Source organism: Triticum urartu, chromosome 5A, assembly GCF_056163025.1.
Source record: "Triticum urartu cultivar PI428250 chromosome 5A, HENAU_Tu73, whole genome shotgun sequence".
NCBI classification, from domain to species: Eukaryota; Viridiplantae; Streptophyta; class Magnoliopsida; order Poales; family Poaceae; genus Triticum; species Triticum urartu.
In genome coordinates, this window is record NC_141877.1 from 553,802,344 (window position 1) to 553,822,149 (window position 19,806).

Here is a 19,806-nt window from a genome sequence, read left to right on the forward strand (position 1 = left end):
TCCTTCATAGGAAATATGTCCTCAAAGAAAGTTACATCATTTGATTCCATAATCGTACCAACATGCATGTTGGATACCTCAGATTTTATTATCAAAAATCTATAGCCGATGCTATGAAAAGCATAGCCCAGAAGAACACAATCCATGGTTTTTGGTCCAAGCTTGCGCTTCTTGGGAATTGGTATATTGACTTTCGCCAAACAACCCCAAGTACGTAGGTAAGAGAGTTTCAACCTTTTTCTTTCCCATTCCTCAAATGGAGTCATGGTCTTATGCTTTGTGGGAACTCAGTTTAGGACATGACACGCAGTCATTAGCGCCTCCCCCACCATTCCTTGGATAGACTTGAAGTGTCTAACATGGTGTTAACCATATCAGTTAGAGTTCGGTTCTTTCTTTCGGCTACCCCATTTGACTGGGGTGAGTAGGGAGGCGTCCTCTCATGGATTATACCATGTTCCACACAAAACAGATCAAATTCATTGGAAAAATACTCTCCACCACGATCGGACCTAAGCCGTTTAATTTTTCGATCAAGTTGGTTCTCTGCCTCAGCTTTATAGTTTTTAAAGAAAGTCAAAGCCTCATCTTTTGATTTCAGAAGATACACATAACAATATCTAGTGGAGTCATCAATCAACATCATGAAGTATCTCTTTCCACCTTTTGTCAATACGCCATTCATCTCACAAAGATCAGAATGTATAGCTCTAGTGGCGCCAAGTCTCTTGCCTCTGCAGTCTTATGGGACTTGCGAGGTTGCTTAGCTTGCACACATACTTGGCACTTGGAGCCTTTGACAGTAGAGATTTTCAGAATTAAATTCATATTGGCTAACCGCGTCATGCAACCAAAGTTAATATGACATAGTCGTGAATGCCAAATATCAGACTCATTATTGTGGCAAACATTATTAATAACTTTAGTGCAAATATCTGATAAAGATAGGCGGAACAAGCCTCCGCACTCATAGCCTTTTCCAACAAATTGTCCACACTTAGAAATTACAACTTTATTGGATTCGAAAACCAACTTAAAACCATCTCGACATAAACGGGAACCACTAACGAGATTTTTATTGATGGACGGCACATGATAAACGTTCTTCAGACGCACAGTCTTCCCCGAAGTAAACTTCAGATCGACCGTACCAACACCTCGAACGATGGCATGTGACTCGTTCCCCATCAGCACGGGTGAAGTCCCTGTTGCCTGGTAAGAAGAAAACATGGAGGCGTCAGCGCAAACATGTACATTGGCACCGGTGTCAATTAACCAATCAGGGGATTGAAATACTGAAAGGATGGTAGGAAAAATACCGTACCCTGATTCCTTCATATCAGTATCACCGATGACAACATTAGCGGACTTGCCGCTCTTCTCATGTTCGCGCTCCTCAAAGCGGTTAGGACACTTCGGAGCCCAGTGATTAGGATCACCGCAGACATGGCAAAGTCCCTTCCCCTTCTTATGAGAATTCTCCTTGAAGTTGGTAGAATGTGATGGCTTGTTCTTTGTATCAAACTTGCCTTTGCCCTGAGTTTTGTTCTTATTGTTTTTGAACTTGTTGGGCTGGGAGTTCTTCTTCTGTACCATGTGGGCACTAGAACCTCCCTCAGCAACTCGAGCACGTGTGTCCTTTGCTCTCGCCTTCTCTTCAACATCAAGAGTACCAATGAGATCCGCAACGGAAAACTCCTGTCTCTTGTGTTTCAGGGAAGTAGCAAAATTGTTCCACGAAGGTGGAAGCTTGGCAATGATGCCTCCGGCAACAAATTTGTCCGGCAACACACACTTGAAGTACTCAAGTTCTTTTGCGAGCGACTGTATCTCATGAGCCTGCTGTACAACAGGGCGCTCATCAGTCATCTTGTAGTCATAGAATTGCTCCATGACGTACAACTCGCTGCCGGCGTCCGAGGCACCAAACTTGGCCTCGAGCGCGGCCCACATGTCCTTGCCGTTGTCAAACGACATATACGAATCCACAATGGAGTCATTAAGAACACTCAGAAGAGCGCCTTTAAAGAGGGTATCGATCTTCTCAAAAGCTTCCAGCTGTGTTGGATTAAGATCGCCCTCAGGCTTGCCCTTGGTGGCATCATAGCAGCCCATGGTCTGAAACCAGTAGACTGCTCTCGTGCGCCACCTCTTATATTGCGCCCCCTTAAAGGCAGGCGGCTTCAGATGCGCAGCAAAACCACTCGGAGTAAATTGCCTATAATCAGGTTTTTGGATTGTTGGAAATATGAGCAAATTACTACGAGATTTAATCCGAATAAACAAAAGATAAATCATGACCACAACAGCAGAGATTAAACTAATCATGCGAACTAGCATAGCAGATGAACATATCACATCTAGGGCACATACTAGAAGCATTGATTCTACCACGATCTCGAACAGGAAGGATAGAATCACATACGGTGTAGCAGGTGCAGCACCGCCGGCGTTGACGTTGTCGCCCATGTCGTCGAGGACGAGGTTGCCGAGGTCGGGGAAGAAGTCGTCGTTCGCGAAGTCATCGCTGCCAGCAGTCGCGCGAGTGCGCTCCCCAAAAACCTGATTGCCCCTCTCCCGTACAGTATCACGAGAGGCGGGGTTCCGGAGGCCTGTTGTCCCTTCTCGCGGTGCACGCCAAAAGGAGGGATGGAGAAGACTTGCTTGGCGGTGCAATGATCTGGAACGGTGGTGAGAAACCATACGAAGCGGCGGCGGCTAGGGTAGACGTCTGCCTGACTATATAGTGCGGGTCGGGTAGGTCGTGGGAGTAAACCCCACGTCCGAGTCATCACGATCCAAAAGAATCGGAAACGGTTCAGTAATTAACGTGTCCGTTAATTATTAATTAATGACTCATTAATTTTCCCATGCAGCAAAAATATAGACAACGTGCATAGCTCTGTCCTCGGCTCGGCTCAGTCCCGCAACCCGCGGCACGTCGTGACGAGGCGTGGCGAGGCGAGCGAGGAGGAGGAGCGCGCGTGTAGGTCTCCCCTTCTCATGCTCATACAAGTGGTAGAAAAGCTCACCTTATAAAGAGGTGCAACTCTCTCTCAACTTCCGGGGTGGGACTAAACTTTAGCCTCACTCACTCCACTCACATGTGTGCATGAATGGGCCAAGAGAATTTTAGAATTTTAGTTGGGCTTTAGGCCAAAGGCCTACTAGCAAAATTCCAAAAATACCATGATGACATATTAATCATCATACAAGGCTAATATCAGCTGCTGATTTTGTAGTGTTGCAGCAAGATTCCTGTCTGATATATTACTGTAATGGCGAGCGCTCAACATGTTTAACATGCAACTAATAACATACCAAATACAGACTGTCCACGTAATTAACACATAATTGATATCCTACATAATATTAACGTGGAATTAATGTTTTTCAAGTATCAACGTGCAATTAATTTCCTGTTTGATATAATGCACGTCCGCATTTACTAGTCCATTAATTAAGAAGAGAATTGTCCAGTTACTTAGCTGAAAATCGGGTAAACCAATCCGTTGAGCGGCACATACAAGATACCCCACACACAACACTATGAAGAATGCCTCGTCGAGGTAGCACATTGGCGTCATCATCATCACCTCTCCCCAAGTAAGCGTCATTGCCATCCTTTCCCCATGAGCAAGTGGCTCAGACTTTGCCACAGACGACTGCCGACCCACCCACGACATAGAGAGGCATGCAAAGTCACCTGAAGATTCATGTCAAGCACTCAGCCACCTGCGATGAGGACATCGCAACTCCAATTCTGATGGAGAGCTAAGAACGGGAACTATGGAAGGTTGGTGCGACCAAAGATTATCGAATAGACAATCTGTTGTCTATCATCGTCGCCACCAGGACCCCGCCGCCACAGCTCAGACTTCGCGGAAACGAACAATCTAAGGAAATCTCATGGACATGCCGAATAAGACCCTACTACCGTAACCATTGTCGCGACCCCGACATCGCTCACCCTTGTCATCGTTGCCACATAAGCCCCGACGCCAACACCACCATCTTTCGCCGGTCCCGCTTGCGAATGCCCAACTCCAAAGACGATGCCCCAAGGGGGAAACAATGCCATTAGCGTCGCCATCGCCCAATCACATGGATCTAGGGTTTTGAGTGCCACTGAGGGAGTCCTGGATTGGGGGTGTTCGGGTAGCCGGACTATACCTTCAGCCGAACTCCAGGACTATGAAGATACAAGATTGAAGACTCCGTCCCGTGTCCGGATGGGACTTTTCTTGGCGTGGAAGGCAAGCTTGGCGATGCGTATATTCAAGATCTCGTACCATTGTAACCGACTTTGTGTAACCCTAACTTTCTCCGGTGTCTATATAAACCGGAGGGTTTTAGTCCGTAGGACAACTTCATCATACAACAATCATACCGTAGGCTAGCTTTTAGGGTTTAGCCTCCTTGATCTCGTGGTAGATCTACTCTTGTACTACCCATATCATCAATATTAATCAAGCAGGACGTAGGGTTTTACCTCCATCAAGAGGGCCCAAACCTGGGTAAAACATTGTGTCCCTTGTCTCCTGTTACCATCCGGCCTAGACGCACAGTTCGGGACCCCCTACCCGAGATCTGCCGGTTTTGACACCGACATTGGTGCTTTCATTGAGAGTTCCTCTGTGTCGTCGCTTTCAGGCCCGATGGCTTCTTCGATCATCAACCACGATGCAGTCCAGGGTGAGACTTTTCTCCCCGGACAGATCTTCGTCTTCGGCGGCTTCGCACTGCGGGCCAACTCGCTTGGTCACCTTGAGCAGATCGAAAGTTACGCCTCTGGCCATCAGGTAAGGTTTGGAAGCCTAAACTACACGGCTGACATCCGCGGGGACTTGATCTTCGATGGATTCGAGCCACAGCCAAGCGTGCCGCACTGTCTCGATGGGCATGATATAGCTCTGCCGCCGAACAGCGCCTTGGAGGCCGCACACGCATCCGTTCCGACCATTGATTCGGAGCCCACTACGCCAATCGAGGATCAGCGGTTGGACGCGGCCTCAGGGGCTGCGATCTCAGAGGCGATCGAGCCGAACTCCAGCCCGCACTCCGCATGGCCCGTGACTCCGAGGAGCCGGATTCCTCTCCGAACTCCGAGCCCCCCACGCCCCCGCCGATCGAATCCGATTGGGCGCCGATAATGGAGTTCACCGCCGCGGACATCTTTCAGCACTCGCCCTTCGGCGACATCCTGAATTCTCTAAAGTCTCTCTCTTTATCAGGAGAGCCCTGGCCGGACTATGGTCAGCAAGGTTGGGATACGGATGATGAAGAAATTCAAAACCCACCCACCACCCACTTCGTAGCCACTGTCGACGACTTAACCGACATGCTTGACTTCGACTCTGAAAATATCGACGCCATGGACGACGATGCAGGAGACGAACAAGAACCAGCACCTGTAGGGCGTTGGAAGGCCACCTCGTCATATGGCATATATATGGTGGACACTCCAAAGGATGGAGATGGCGATGGAATAGCGGTGGACGATACCTCTAAGAAACAACCCAAGCACCAGCGTTAGCGGCGCCGCTCTAAATCCCGCCAAAGCAAAAAATGGTGATTCCGGCACGGGAGATAATACTACTCCGGATAGCACCAAAGAACACCCCCTCCAGCAAAATTCGGCACAGGAGGACAGAGAAGCCAGCCCTCAGGAGAGGGCGGCGGACCAAGAGGTTGAGGACGATAATTATACGCCTCCCTCCGAAGACGAGGCAAGCCTCGACGACGACGAGTTCGTCGTGCCAGAGGATCTTGCCGAACAAGAGCGTTTTAAACGTAGGCTCATGGCCACGGCAAGCAGCCTCAAGAAAAAGCGGCAATAGTTTAGAGCTGATCAGGATTTGCTAGCTGACAGATGGACTGAAGTCCTTGCGGCCGAAGAGTATGAACTCAAACACCCCTCCAAGAGTTACCCAAAGCGCAGGCTGCTACCCGGACTAGAGGAGGAAGCACCTACATCACCAGCGCATGACATGGCCGACCGGCCACCTTGTGGCCGCGATAGAGAGGCCTCTTGGCCCTCCACTCAAGCCATGCCCCGGCACCGCGTCAAGCATACTAAGGCACGGGAAAATGCGCCCGACCTGCGCGACATCCTGGAGGACAAGGCAAGGAAAACAAGATCGATCTACGGATCGCGCAGGCGCCCCACGGCACGTGACGGTGATCGTCACTCTGGACGCAATGAATCCGGCTGGGCCGAACTCAACAGACAAAGCTCCTTCGAGCCGCGTCGTGATATAGCCCAATACAGAGGCGCCGCACACCCACTATGCTTCACAGATGAAGTAATGGATCATAAAATCCCTGAGGGCTTCAAACCTGTAAACATCGAATCGTACGATGGCACAACAGATCCTGCGGTATGGATCGAGGATTATCTCCTTCATATCCACATGGCCCGCGGCGATGATCTACACGCCATCAAATACCTCCCACTCAAACTTAAGGGACCGGCCCGGCATTGGCTTAACAGCTTGCCAGCAAACTCAATCGGTTCTTGGGAGGACCTGGAAGCCGCATTCCTTGACAACTTCCAGGGCACTTATGTGCGACCACCGGACGCCGATGACCTAAGCCACATAATTCAGCAGCCAGAAGAATCGGCCAGGCAATTCTGGACATGGTTCCTAACAAAGAAAAACCAGATAGTCGACTGTCCGGACGCAGAGGCCTTAGCGGCCTTCAAGCATAATATCCGTGACGAGTGGCTGGCCCGGCACCTGGGACAGGAAAAGCCGAAATCTATGGAAGCCCTCACGACACTCATGACCCGCTTTTGCGCGGGAGAAGACAGCTGGCTAGCTCGCAGTAACAACTTAACCAAGAACACTGGCAATTCGAATACCAAGGACAAAAGTGACAGGTCGCGTCGGAACAAACAAAAGCGCCGTGTTAACAGCGACAGCAACGAGGATACGGCAGTTAATGCCGGATTCCGAGGCTACAAATCCGGTCAAAGGAAACAACCATTCAAAAGAAAAACTCAGGGCCCGTCCAGTTTGGATCGAATACTCAACCGCTTGTGCCAGATACATGGCACCCCCGAAAAGCCAGCCAATCACACCAACAGGGATTGTTGGGTGTTCAAGCAGGCAGGCAAGTTAAGAGCCGAAAACAAAGACAAGGGGCTGCATAGCGACGACGAGGAGGAGCCTAGGCCGCCGAACAACAGTGGATAGAAGGGATTTCCCCCGCAAGTGCGGATGGTGAACATGATATACGCAACCCACATCCCCAAGAGGGAGCAGAAGCGTGCGTTACGGGACGTATATGCGATGGAGCCGGTCGCCCCAAAGTTCAACCCATGGTCCTCCTACCCGATCACCTTTGATCGAAGGGACCACACCACTAGCATCCGTCACGGTGGCTTCGCCGCATTGGTTCTAGACCCAATCATTGACGGATTTCATCTCACAAGAGTCCTCATGGATGGCGGCAGCAGCCTGAACCTGCTTTACCAGGATACAGTGCGAAAGATGGGCATAGATCCCTCGAGGATCAAGCCCACCAAAACGATCTTTAAAGGCGTCATACCAGGTGTAGAAGCCAACTGTACAGGCTCAGTTACACTGGAAGTGGTCTTCGGATCTCCGGATAACTTCCGAAGCGAGGAGTTAATCTTCGACATAGTCCCGTTCCGTAGTGGCTATCACGCACTGCTCGGGCGAACCGCATTCGCAAAATTCAACGCGGTACCGCACTATGCATACCTCAAGCTCAAGATGCCAGGCCCTAGAGGAGTAATCACGGTCAATGGGAACACTGAACGCTCCCTTCGAACGGAGGAGCACACGGCAACGCTCGCAGCAGAAGTACAAAGCAGCCTCTCTAGGCAGTTCTCCAGTTCGGCCTTCAAAAAGCCGGACACTGTCAAGCGCGCCCGGAGTACCCTACAACAAGACCGCCTGGCACGTTCCGAGCTAGCGTAGCAATGCGGCCCCAACCCTAGCCCTCGCGATATAGCGAAACCAGCGCTTCGCGTACATAACTACGCTCTTGAAATACCATGGGCACAGGGGAAGGGGCACTATCACGGCACGCCTGAAATACGGCTTAAACCGCACCAGGGGCTGCCGGATTCCTTCTTTTTTTCTCTTACTCTCAGGACTCCATACTTCGGACGACCCGTCCGGCAATTCAACTGCCGCACAAACGATGCAAGATCCAGGGAAGCAGACAAGCCACGCCGCATTATGGAACTCCCAGGTGGTCTCTATTGCGAGCAGTATACCTGTTTTTTAATACAATTCCGCGGCCTGCCCCTGGCCAGGACATGTTAAATAGTCCAATTTATTTTGCCTATCGCACTATTTGTATCATTCCGCTTTTAAAGCAGCCTTTTCTATAAACAATGCATAGCTTTTTGTCTATTTTTTGCATTACCCTCTTTTTATATATATGTTTATTAATAACATGTTGCATCCGTACATTGTGGTACGGCAAAATACGCCAGGGGCTTCAGTACCCATCAATATGGCGTGAGAAGTCCGTCCACTTTCACAAGTGCGGCACCCCGAACTTATAGCACTATATGCATCGGCTCCGAATCATGATTTGGGTCAATAGTTGGGTTTGCCCGGCTCCTATGTTTTGGTGCCTTACGTTCCGCTATATCAGCTAAGGTAGCACTAGGAGAACCACTGCGATTGTGCCCCAGTTGAGCTGGGCCGAGCACCTCAGTGGAGAAAGCTAAAACTGACTGTCATGATGAGGCGAGAGACCGGTCGCTGTTCGAGAGGTTTTTCGAGTCCTTAAAGGCTTATGCCGCTTCGAGCGAGGAACCGGCTTTGTCCGGCCAAGGCGTGGATAGCGCCCCGAACTCGGTCTTCCAAATACTAGGGGCTTCGCCGAAATTTAAAATTATAGAGTTCTATGGCTAAGTGAGAGTGTTCAAGCATTATAGTCCAATTGCCTTGTTCGTTGTGCTGACCGCCTCCCTCGACGAACCCAATCATGGGAAAAAGAGCGCTCAGGTTTATCCCGAACACCCCAGCACTAGTGGCATGGGGGCAGAAGCCGATGACTGGCCATCTCTCAATTTTTTGATAAACGGCCGCACAGAAAGTAATATTTTAAATTCAAGCATTGCTTAGCGCATATGAACAAGTTTTCAGCGCACAGGATAACACGAGCGAGTTCATTCAAAAATTACATCCTTGGTACATTCATCCGCCACAAGGCGGGCACCAGCAAGAACATCCTTGTAATAGTTCTCGGGCTTGCGATGCTCCTTCCCCGGCGGCGGCCCGTCCTTCACAAGCTTCTCACCGTCCAGCTTACCCCAATGCACCTTTGCACGGGCAAGGGCCCTACGGGCACCTTCGATGCAAACGGAGCGCTTGATGACCTCGAGCCTTGGACAAGCCTCCACCAGCCGCCGCACCAGTCCAAAGTAGCTCCCAGGCAGGGCCTCTCTAGGCCACAGCCGAACTATGAAGCCCTTCAGGGCCTGTTCGGCCGCCTTGTGGAGCTCGACCAGCTGCTTCAGCTGGTCGCTCAAGGGCACAGGGTGTCCGGCCTCAGCATACTGAGACCAGAATACCTTCTCTGTCGAGCTGCCTTCCTCGGCTCGGTAGAATGCGGCGGCATCGGATACGCTGCGGGGAAGATCTGCGAATGCCCCTGGAGAGCTCCGGATTCGGGTAAGTAACAAGTAGTTTACTTTTATATGTCTGCTTTGCATATAGAATGCCTTACCCGCCGCTATCTTTTTCACCGCATCCAATTCCTGGAGGGCCTTCTGGGCTTCGGCCTTGGCAGATTTGGCAGTTTTAAGGGCCGCAGCAAGCTCGGACACTCGCGTCTTCGAGTCGAGCTCCAAACTCTCATGTTTTTGCATGAGAACCTGAAGCTCTTGCCGCACCTCGCCGACCTGCGCCTCAAATTTCTCCCGCTCGGCGCACTCCGTGGCCGCTTTCTTCTCGACCTCGGACAGCGCCTGCTTGAGGGTCGCCACCTCAGTTGTGGCCCCTACAATAAGCAGTACACTCCTGTCATTTTTTGCAATTGCGCCTTCCTATAGGCATTTTTTCTATAAGGTATCTCTTACCTTCTTTCTCCTCGAGCTGCTGTTTGGCAAGGCCGAGCTCTTGCTCGGTCCGCTCGAGGCCCTGCTTCAGGGCACCCACCTCCGCAGTCAGTGCGGCGGTGGCCAGCAGCGAAGCTTGCATACGTATATTGACTCCTTTTTAGTTAGACTCCTGCGATATTTATAGATCCTCTATTCGGCTTTTCTTTCCGAACGCCAAACAGAGCATCAGGGACTACTGTCTATACGGTAATATTTTTACATATTTTGACTTACCTCGAAGCCTGTTAGAAGGCTAGCACAAGCTTCAGTCAGTCCGCTTTTGGCGGACCGAACCTTCTGGATCACCGTACTCATGATGGCACGGTGCTCCTCGTCGATGGAGGCGCCCTTAAGCTCCTCCAGCAGATTGTCCGGCGCCTCCGGCTGGACGGAGGACGCCGGCTCAGTAGGCTTGCTCCTCTTGGCAGGAGTTCGCCTATCGCGGTCCGGAACCGTTGATGATTCCGGCGCAGTGTCCGGCTTAAAGCCGGACTTGGAGCCCAGGGGGGTCTTGTCCCCTTCACTCCTGGAGTCCGGGAGGTCGCCTCGCGGCTCCTCCTGGACCACCTCCTCTCGCCCCGGAGCTTGTCGCGATGCCACTTCGGCGTCATCCGCAGCACAGGGGGAAGCAGTAGGCGGAACTGAATTCACGTCCGATGAATCCAGGGAGCCGCTCGATGACTCGTCGAGCCCGTCCTTGGGCAGACTGCATGATTATATCCGACATTAGGGAAATCTGTGCAACAGAAGGAATATCACGAGTTACTCTGGTATCCGAACACTTACGATCTCGCCGGATGCTTGGCCCTGTCCGGCCACTCCTCTTCGTCCTCGTCGGCGTCGGGGACGTAGTCCGGCGGAGGGGTTTTCCTCTTCTTGGACCCCTCGGCCTCCCCTACTGGGGTGGCCTTCCTCTTCTCTCCTCCCCCCGCTGGAGGGGGAGAGGTTTCTTCTTCCTCCTCCTCGTCTTCACGGGAGGAGTGCGTCTCGGACTCGTCGGACGACGAGTCCGACACCACCATATGCCGGGAACTCTTTCGAGTCCCCGTGGCCTTCTTCTTCTTGGCCTTCTTCTCCGGCACCACATAAGGTGCCGAAACTAGCAGCTTCTCTAGGAGAGCAGGGGCTGGGTCTTCGGGCATGGGAGCAGGACAGTTAATCTGTCCGGACTTCTCCCGCCAATCCTATCAAAGGTGAGGGAGTTTAGATCCCGCATAGAGTCAAACTATGAAAAAACTTAACATCCCGTAAAAGATGGAAATATCTTACCTCGCCAGCAGGACGCTGCGAGCTGAATCCGCGGTCTTCGGAGGCGGATGTGGGAGCCTCTGCGCCTTTGGTTAGCCCCCTCCAGACATCTTCGTACGTCGTGTCGAAGAGCCTGCTCAGAGTTCGGTGCTGCGCCGGGTTGAACTCCCACAAATTGAAGTCCCGTTCTTGACACGAAAGGATCCGGCGAACGAGCATGACCTGGATTACGTTGACAAGCTTGAGCTGCTTGTTCACCAGGGACTGGATGCATTTTTGCAGTCCGGTCAACTCTTCTTCGTCGCCCCATGACAAGCTCGTCTCCTTCCAGGACGTGAGCCGCGTAGGGGGTCCGGATCGGAATTCAGGGGCTGCGATCCACTTCGGATCGCGTGGCTTGGTGATGTAAAACCACCCTGACTGCCACCCCTTCAAGGTCTCCACAAAGGAGCCCTCGAGCCATAGGACGTTTGCAATTTTGCCCGCCATGGCACCTTCGCACTCCGCCTGGTTGCCGCGCACCACCTTTGGCTTGAAGTTGAAGGTCTTGAGCCAGAGGCCGAAATGGGGGCGAATGCAGAGGAAAGCCTCGCACACGACGATAAACGCCGAGATATTGAGGATGAAGTTCGGGGCCAGATCGTGGAAATCTAGGCCATAGTAGAACATGAGCCCGCGGACAAATGGGTGGAGAGGAAAACCCAGTCCGCGGAGGAAGTGGGAAGAAATACTACCCTCTCATGGGGCCTTGGGATGGGGAGAAGCTGCCCCTCCTCAGGAAGCCGGTGCGCGATGTCTTTGGACAAGTATCCGGCCTTCCTTAACCTTTTGACATGGCCCTCCGTGACGGAGGAGACCATCCACTTGCCTCCCGCTCCGGACATTGTTGAAGAGGGTTGAGGTAGGAAGTGCGGGCTTGGGCGTTGGAGCTCGGGTGCGCAGAAGATGGATAGGCAAAGGAGGAAGAAGGCGTAGGTAAAAAGGTGGATCCTTATCCCCTTATATGGGCGGATGCGACTATGCGTCCCCACCATCCTAGTAAAACTCGCTTGCCTCCCAAGCGCCGTGATAAGTGGCGCGGTTGGGTTACCCACGTCCGTATTAACGAGAATCCCATAAACAAAGGGGACACGATCTCTGCTTTGACAAGACGTGCCAAGGAAACCGCCTCGCAAAACACGCTGAGGTGGAGAAGTGAAAATGATTCGAATAAAGGCTTGGCCGTAGTGTGATGTCACGCTGCGGAATACGTCAGCAGATTAGATTTGTGTTAATATTATTCTCTCTATGGCAATACGTGGAAGCTTATTTTGCAGAGCCGGACACTATTCTTGGTGTTTACAAACTTTTATGAAGAATTTGGAGGAGGAACCCGCCTTGCAATGCCGAAGACAATCTGCGCGCCGGACTCGTCGTCATTGAAGCCTGGTTCAGGGGCTACTGAGGGAGTCCTGGATTAGGGGGTGTTCGGGTAGCCGGACTATACCTTCAGCCGAACTCCAGGACTATGAAGATACAAGATTGAAGACTCCGTCCCGTGTCCGGATGAGACTTTCCTTGGCGTGGAAGGCAAGCTTGGCGATGCGGATATTCAAGATCTCCTACCATTGAAACCGACTTTGTGTAACCCTAACACTCTCCGGTGTCTATATAAACCGGAGGGTTTTAGTCCGTAGGACAACTTCATCATACAACAATCATACCGTAGGCTAGCTTTTAGGGTTTAGCCTCCTTGATCTCGTGGTAGATCTACTCTTGTACTACCCATATCATCAATATTAATCAAGCAGGACGTAGGGTTTTACCTTAATCAAGAGGGCCCGAACCTAGGTAAAACATTGTGTCCCGTGTCTCCTGTTACCATCCGGCCTAGACGCACAGTTCAGGACCCCCTACCCGAGATCCGCCGGTTTTGACACCGACAGCCACCTTCATGATGCCAACAAGAAGGAAACATTACTAGAAAGTGTCGTTATTGCTGGCTCCGGTCATGACTGAAGATAACACTTTCGTATGGATCAACCTCCCAAGCCACACGCACACAACACTCATCCGCAAACCCACTAGCCGAGCCCCGCAGCCAGATCTATCCCGGATCTAGCCCTCCCTCACCATCTCCTCACCCGACCTCTGCTCGAGCAACCTCCAGGAGCCTTCTCCCTAGCATTCTTTGTCAACTGCACGCTGACATGAAAATCGAGCCAACCAGCCACACCAAGCCTGTTGTTGATAACCTCTTCCTCATCAAGTCCGTGGAACAAAGTTGAGCCGGGGTCGATGGGTGATGGCTCGTGTCTGCATTAGTATTTTCCCCGAAGAGGTAGGGATGACGCAACACAACTACGGTGGGTATTTCCCTCAGTGACGTGACCAAGGTTATCGAACCAGTAGGAGAACCACGCAACACTATGTAAACGGTACTTGCACACAAAGAACAAATACTTGCAACCCGACGCGTAAGAGGGGTTGTCAATCCCTTCCGGGTAAAAGATAGTTTGATTTGTAGTAGATTGGATAAATAGATCTCGCGGAAACGCAAAATAGAATAAATAACAAAAAATTGCAGCAAGGTATTTTTGGGTTTTTAGAATAATTGATCTGAAAATAAAAGAGGCAAATAATAGATCGGAAAGCAAATATGATAAAGAATAGACCCGGGGCCCGTAGATTTCACTAGTGGCTTCTGTCGAGAAAATAACATATGGCGGGTAAACAAATTACTGTTGGGCAATTGATAGAACTTCAAATAATTATGATGATATCCAGGCTATGATCATTATATAGGCATCACGTCTAAGATTAGTAGACCGACTCCTGCCTGCGTCTACTAATATTACTCCACACATCGACCGCTATCCAGCATGCATCTAGTGTATTAAGTTCATGAAAAAATAGAGTAATGCAATAAGAACGATGACATGATGTAGAAAAGATCTATTCATGTAGTAATAGACCCCATCTTGTTATCCTTAATAGCAACGATACATACGTGTCATGTCCCCTTCTGTCATTGGGATTGAGCACCGTAAGATCGAACCCATCACAAAGCACCTCTTCCCATGGCAAGAAAAATCGATCTAGTTAGCCTAACTAAACCAAAGATTCGAAGAAGAAGAAATACGAGGCTATAAGCAATCATGCATATAAGAGATCAAAACTCAAATAAATTTCATGGATAAGATCGATCTGATCATAAACTCAAAGTTCATCAGATCCCAACAAACACACGCAAAAAGAGTTACATCAAATAGATCTCCAAGAGACCATTGTATTGAGAATCAAGAGAGAGAGAGGGGGGGAAAGCTCTCTAGCTACTGCCTACGGACCCGCAGGTCTACAATGAACTACTCACGCATCATCGGAGAGGCACCAATGAGGATGATGAACCCCTCCGTGATGGTGTCTAGATTAGATCTCATGGTTCTAGAACTTGCGGCGGTTAGAAATGTGTTTCGTCGGCTCCCCTAGGGTTTTTGGATTTCGGGGTATTGATAGAGCAAAGAGGCGGCGCGGGAGGCCACCGAGGTGGGCACAACCCACCAGGGCGCGCATGGGCCCCCAGGCGTGCCTAGGTGGGTTGTGCCCCCCTCGGGGCACCCCTCTGGTACTTCTTTGGCCCAAGTTGTTCCTTCTGGTCCAGAAAAATTCTCCAAAAAGTTTCGCTGCGTTTGGACTCCGTTTGGTATTGATTTTCTGCGAAGTAAAATGAAGCAAAAAACAGCAACTGACATTGAGTACTATGTCAATAGTTTAGTCTCAAAAAATTATATAAATTTGTAATAAAATGATTGTAAAAAATTCAAGAATTATAATATAACAGCATGGAACAAGCAAAAATTATAGATAAGTTGGAGACATATCAATGGCCATATGGACTGGATGGTAGTCGCTCATGCCGACACGCCAAAGAAGCTCGAGGGTGTATTACACTGAGAGAGGAGCATGCTTGAAGTGCTCCAGGTGACGGCAATACTGAGAAAGTGCAAGAGAGTGCCTAGATCCATCATGGAGAACTCCTGACCAATAGTAGAGGTGATAAATTGGAGGAAGGAAGAGGACCGGGTGGTGAGAATTATGTCAACTTTGCATAGGAGAAGGTACGTGATGACCCATAAGTATAGGGGATCTATCCTAATCCTTTCGATAAATAAGAGTGTCAAACCCAACGAGGAGCATAAGGAAATGACAAGCGATTTTCAGCAAGGTATTCTCTGCAAGCACTGAAATTATCGGTAACAGATAGTTGTGTAATAAGATAATTCGTAACGAGTAACAAGTAACAAAAGTAACTAAGGTGCAGCAAGATGGCCCAATTCTTTTTGTAGCAAAGGACAAGCCTGGACAAACTCCTATATAAAGCAAAGCACTCCCGAGGACACATGGGAATTATTGTCAAGCTAGTTTTCATCATGCTTATATGATTCGCGTTCGTTATTTTGATAATTTGATATGTGTGTGGACCGGTGCTTGGGTGTTGTCCTTCCTTGGACAAACCTCCCACTTATGATTAACCCCTCTCGCAAGCATCCGCAACTACAAAATAAGAATTAAGATAAATCTAACCATGACATGAAATATATGGATCCAAATCAGCCCCTTACAAAGCAACGCCTAAACTAGGGTTTAAGCTTTTGTCACTCTAGCAACCCATCATCTACTTTATTACTTCCCAATGCCTTCCCCTAGGCCCAAACAATGATGAAGTGTCATGTAGTCGACGTTCACATAACATCACTAAAGGAGAGACAACATACATCTCATCAAAATATTGAACGAATATCAAATCCACATGATTACTTATAACAAGACTTCTCTCATGTCTTCAGGAGCAAACGTAACTACTCACAAAGCATATTCATGTTCATAATCAGAGGAATATTAATTATCATTAATGATCTGAACATATGATCTTCCACCGAATAAACCAACTAGCAACAACTACAAGGAGTAATCAACACTACTAGCAACCCACATGTACCAATATGAGGTTTTGAGACGAAGATCGAATACAAGAGATGAACTAGGGTTTGAGAGGAGATGGTGCTGGTGAAGATGTTGATGGAGATTGATCCCCTCTCCATGAGAGGATCGTTGGTGATGACGATGTCTTCGATTTCCCCCTCCGGGAGGAAAGTTTCCCCCGCAGAACAGCTCAGCCGGTGCCCTAGATTGGTTCTGCCCAAGTTCCACCTCGAGACGGCGGTGCTTCGTCCCGAAAGCTTCCTCTGATTTTTTCCAGGTAAAAACCCTTCATATAGCAGAAGATGGGCGCCGGGGTCTGCTAGGTGGGCGGCAAGGCAAGGGGCGCGCCCATGGGGGTAGGGCGTGCCCCCCACCCTTGTGGCTGCTTGGTGGGTCCCCTCAGGTGCTTTCTTCGCCCAATATTTTTATATATTTCAAAATAATTCTTCGTGAAGTTTCAGAACTTTTAAAGTTGTGCAGATTTGCTCCTTTTCTAGTCCAGAATTTCAGCTGGCGGCATTCTCGCTCTTCATGTAAGCCTTGTACAATAAAAAAAAAGACATCAGTATTGTACCATAATGTGTAATAACAGCCCATAATGCAATAAATATCAATATAAAAGCATGATACAAAATGGACATATCAGTACGCGGTGTGACTTGAGGATTTTTAGATAAACAAGGAAGTGTTACAACATGATGGAACAAAGCCAATGGTCGTGATGAAAGTGTGAAAGCACTAAAACCACACGTGAGGGCCCTGTTTCAAACCATAAAGTGATTTACGTAGGAAACACACAAAGGAAGGAAGAACACGGTCCTCAAAGCCGAGGGAATGCTGGCAGTAAATAGCCTGATTGAGATGGCATGGAGAAAGATGTTTTTAACGTCCAATTGATGCATGGCTATTGGCCAAGAAGGAGCCAGAGAATGATATGATGAGAGGCGCTAGTCTAGAGCTAGAGTTTTGGATTCGAGGGCGACGGATTCGTGATACTTCCCGGACGTTAGATTGGGTCGTGTTGGACTGCCGAACTGTGGACTCGTTAAAAAATGAACTTGACCTGTGGGCTGAAGATTCTTGGTCTTCCTATTGATGCACGTACACAGATATCATAGGCAGACCACTCTGTCAATGGCCTGGGAGGGGAAGGGAGCCCATGTGTGACGCTTATTATGTCAAATTGGCGACCAATTGCACAGGTGTGCACTTAGTTGGGCTGCCCCATGTAGCAACACATAGTGCACACTCGCGTAGTTCTTTTTCTATTTTCCTCTGGGTTTGTTTTTACTTTTTATGTTGTTTTTCTAAAAAAATCAAAGTTTGTCTATATTGAAAATGTAAACATTTTTTAAATTTCGTATTTATTTAAGAAAAAAATAATATTTCCTTCTAGAAACATAGACGTATTTCTAAAATTTCCAAACATTTTTTAATGTGAGAATTTCTTGAATTTTTAAAATGAAAAGTAAAATACTCTAAAGAAAAAACTGAAAAACAGAAAACCAGAAAAACTGACCATAACCTTTCAAAAGATTCCCAAAACAGGATTCTAGATAACTAAATGAGGTAAATGGGCCGGCCCAGCCCACGTTTCTTCATTATCTCCTTGTCCATTTTATCAACTGAAGCACGAAAGTTGCTATCCTCACAACGTGCTACAAATAAGAAACGTGGAGGGGAGTCCAACCCGAATAACGCACATGAATTTATTATTACTCCCTCAATTTCATAATGTAGTGTTTATAAACTTTGCAAAGATTGACCAAACTTATAGATAAAACTATTTATATCTACAGTACCAAATATATAAAATATGAAACTACGTCTAATGATGAATCTAAGGATATATATTTGGCATTCTAGATGTAAATATTTTTTCTCCACAAACTTGATCAAAATTTGTGAGGTTTGACTTTTCAGAAAATCTATATGCACTACGTTATGAAATGGATGGAGTATTATTTTTTGATTGCATACCTACGGTGTATATCTACAACTCCAAAAAGAATCGGCTCCAAACTCGATCTACAAACCCAATGGTTTGCTAAGTACACGGGACCAACGGAACCACCAGCACACGAGTCTCCTCGTGCTCGGGGTGTGCCTCCATTTGGCACTACAAACTCAATGGTTGTAGTGTACATGTAACAGCGAAACCATATGTAGACTATTCCCAAAATAAAACGAAAATGATAAGTACCGAGTGTTCGGATTTTAAGCCTGGCAACCCCGAACGTTTTTCATGGCAACTTTAGTCGACGAGATGACAAGTTAGGGGCAAGCACGGCAATTTTTCGCCAAAAAATAAAGTGAAGCACGAAAAGTTGCTATCCTCGCGTCACTAAACTTGCCGTCGAAAACGTTCGGAGTTGCCATGTGCTTGTACCAAATGTTCGGTGTTTATCAGATTTCAAATAAAGGGCACGAAGAAAACACATTCTAGCGACTAACTTCCTGCATGAAACACATACATACTATCATGTACACTGCTTCTCGATCTCATCCGGAGCTCTTGTGAAATGACTATATACTCGTGAGCCTTACAAATCTTGAAGGGAGGAAGAATTTAATCGTCTCGATCGTACTCCCATACTACCTCCGTCTTAAAATATAAGGCGTTTTTGTAGGCATCTTCTAAACACAAAATCCACTGGACTGAAAACAACGATGGAAAAGACGAGGGCATGAGCCATTGAGCCAAGGAGAGCGCAAAACGCTGGAGACGATTCTAGAACGTTCATCAATCCTCGTGGCTAGAAAATCGAAAACACTTTGGGAAGCGCACAAGCTAGTGTATCAATCAAACCCGTATAGCTTCTGCAGCGTACTCCTACATGCCGCCGTTGTATGTAGCTCCAGCTACCCCAGCCCGCATGCCAACCTCCATGGATCGCAGCCACCTACAACTACAGTAACTAGCCAAGCTAGCGACCAGAATCAACAGAATTGCCCAGCTTTCTCTCCTCTCCCGCCGTCCTATTCCTACACAGAGCCGTTGAGCAGTGCGAGATTCATGGTACGTGTGCCTGCCCAGCTGCCATGGCGAACAAACCAACAATGTTTCGCGTAACATCGTAATCTATTGCCTGTAAAGGCGGGAGATGATGAGAGGGGACGGTTAGATCAGATCGGCCCTCGGGTTTGGCGAATTCAGCCAGCGGCCACGCCGGTTAATGATGAACTCTGCAGCTTTTTTTGTTGTGTGTGTCCGTGGGGTAAAGCTGCATGCGAGCCTGTGCTAATCATCGAGATCTTGAATGCTGATCCGCTTGTGTAGCATAATTTAACCATGAATGGGCGAACGAACGGGCGCTGATTGATGGATGCACGATTGTTACTGTTGTTCGCCATCATTTACGTTACGTGGATAAGACTGAAGCCCCATCCGCCGTCAGACCGAACTCCATGCTTGCACTGACGCTTTTCTCTTTTTATCCCCTCTGATATTTTTTGTTTTTTTAACATAATATAGACGTAAGCGTTCATACATACACGCATACATT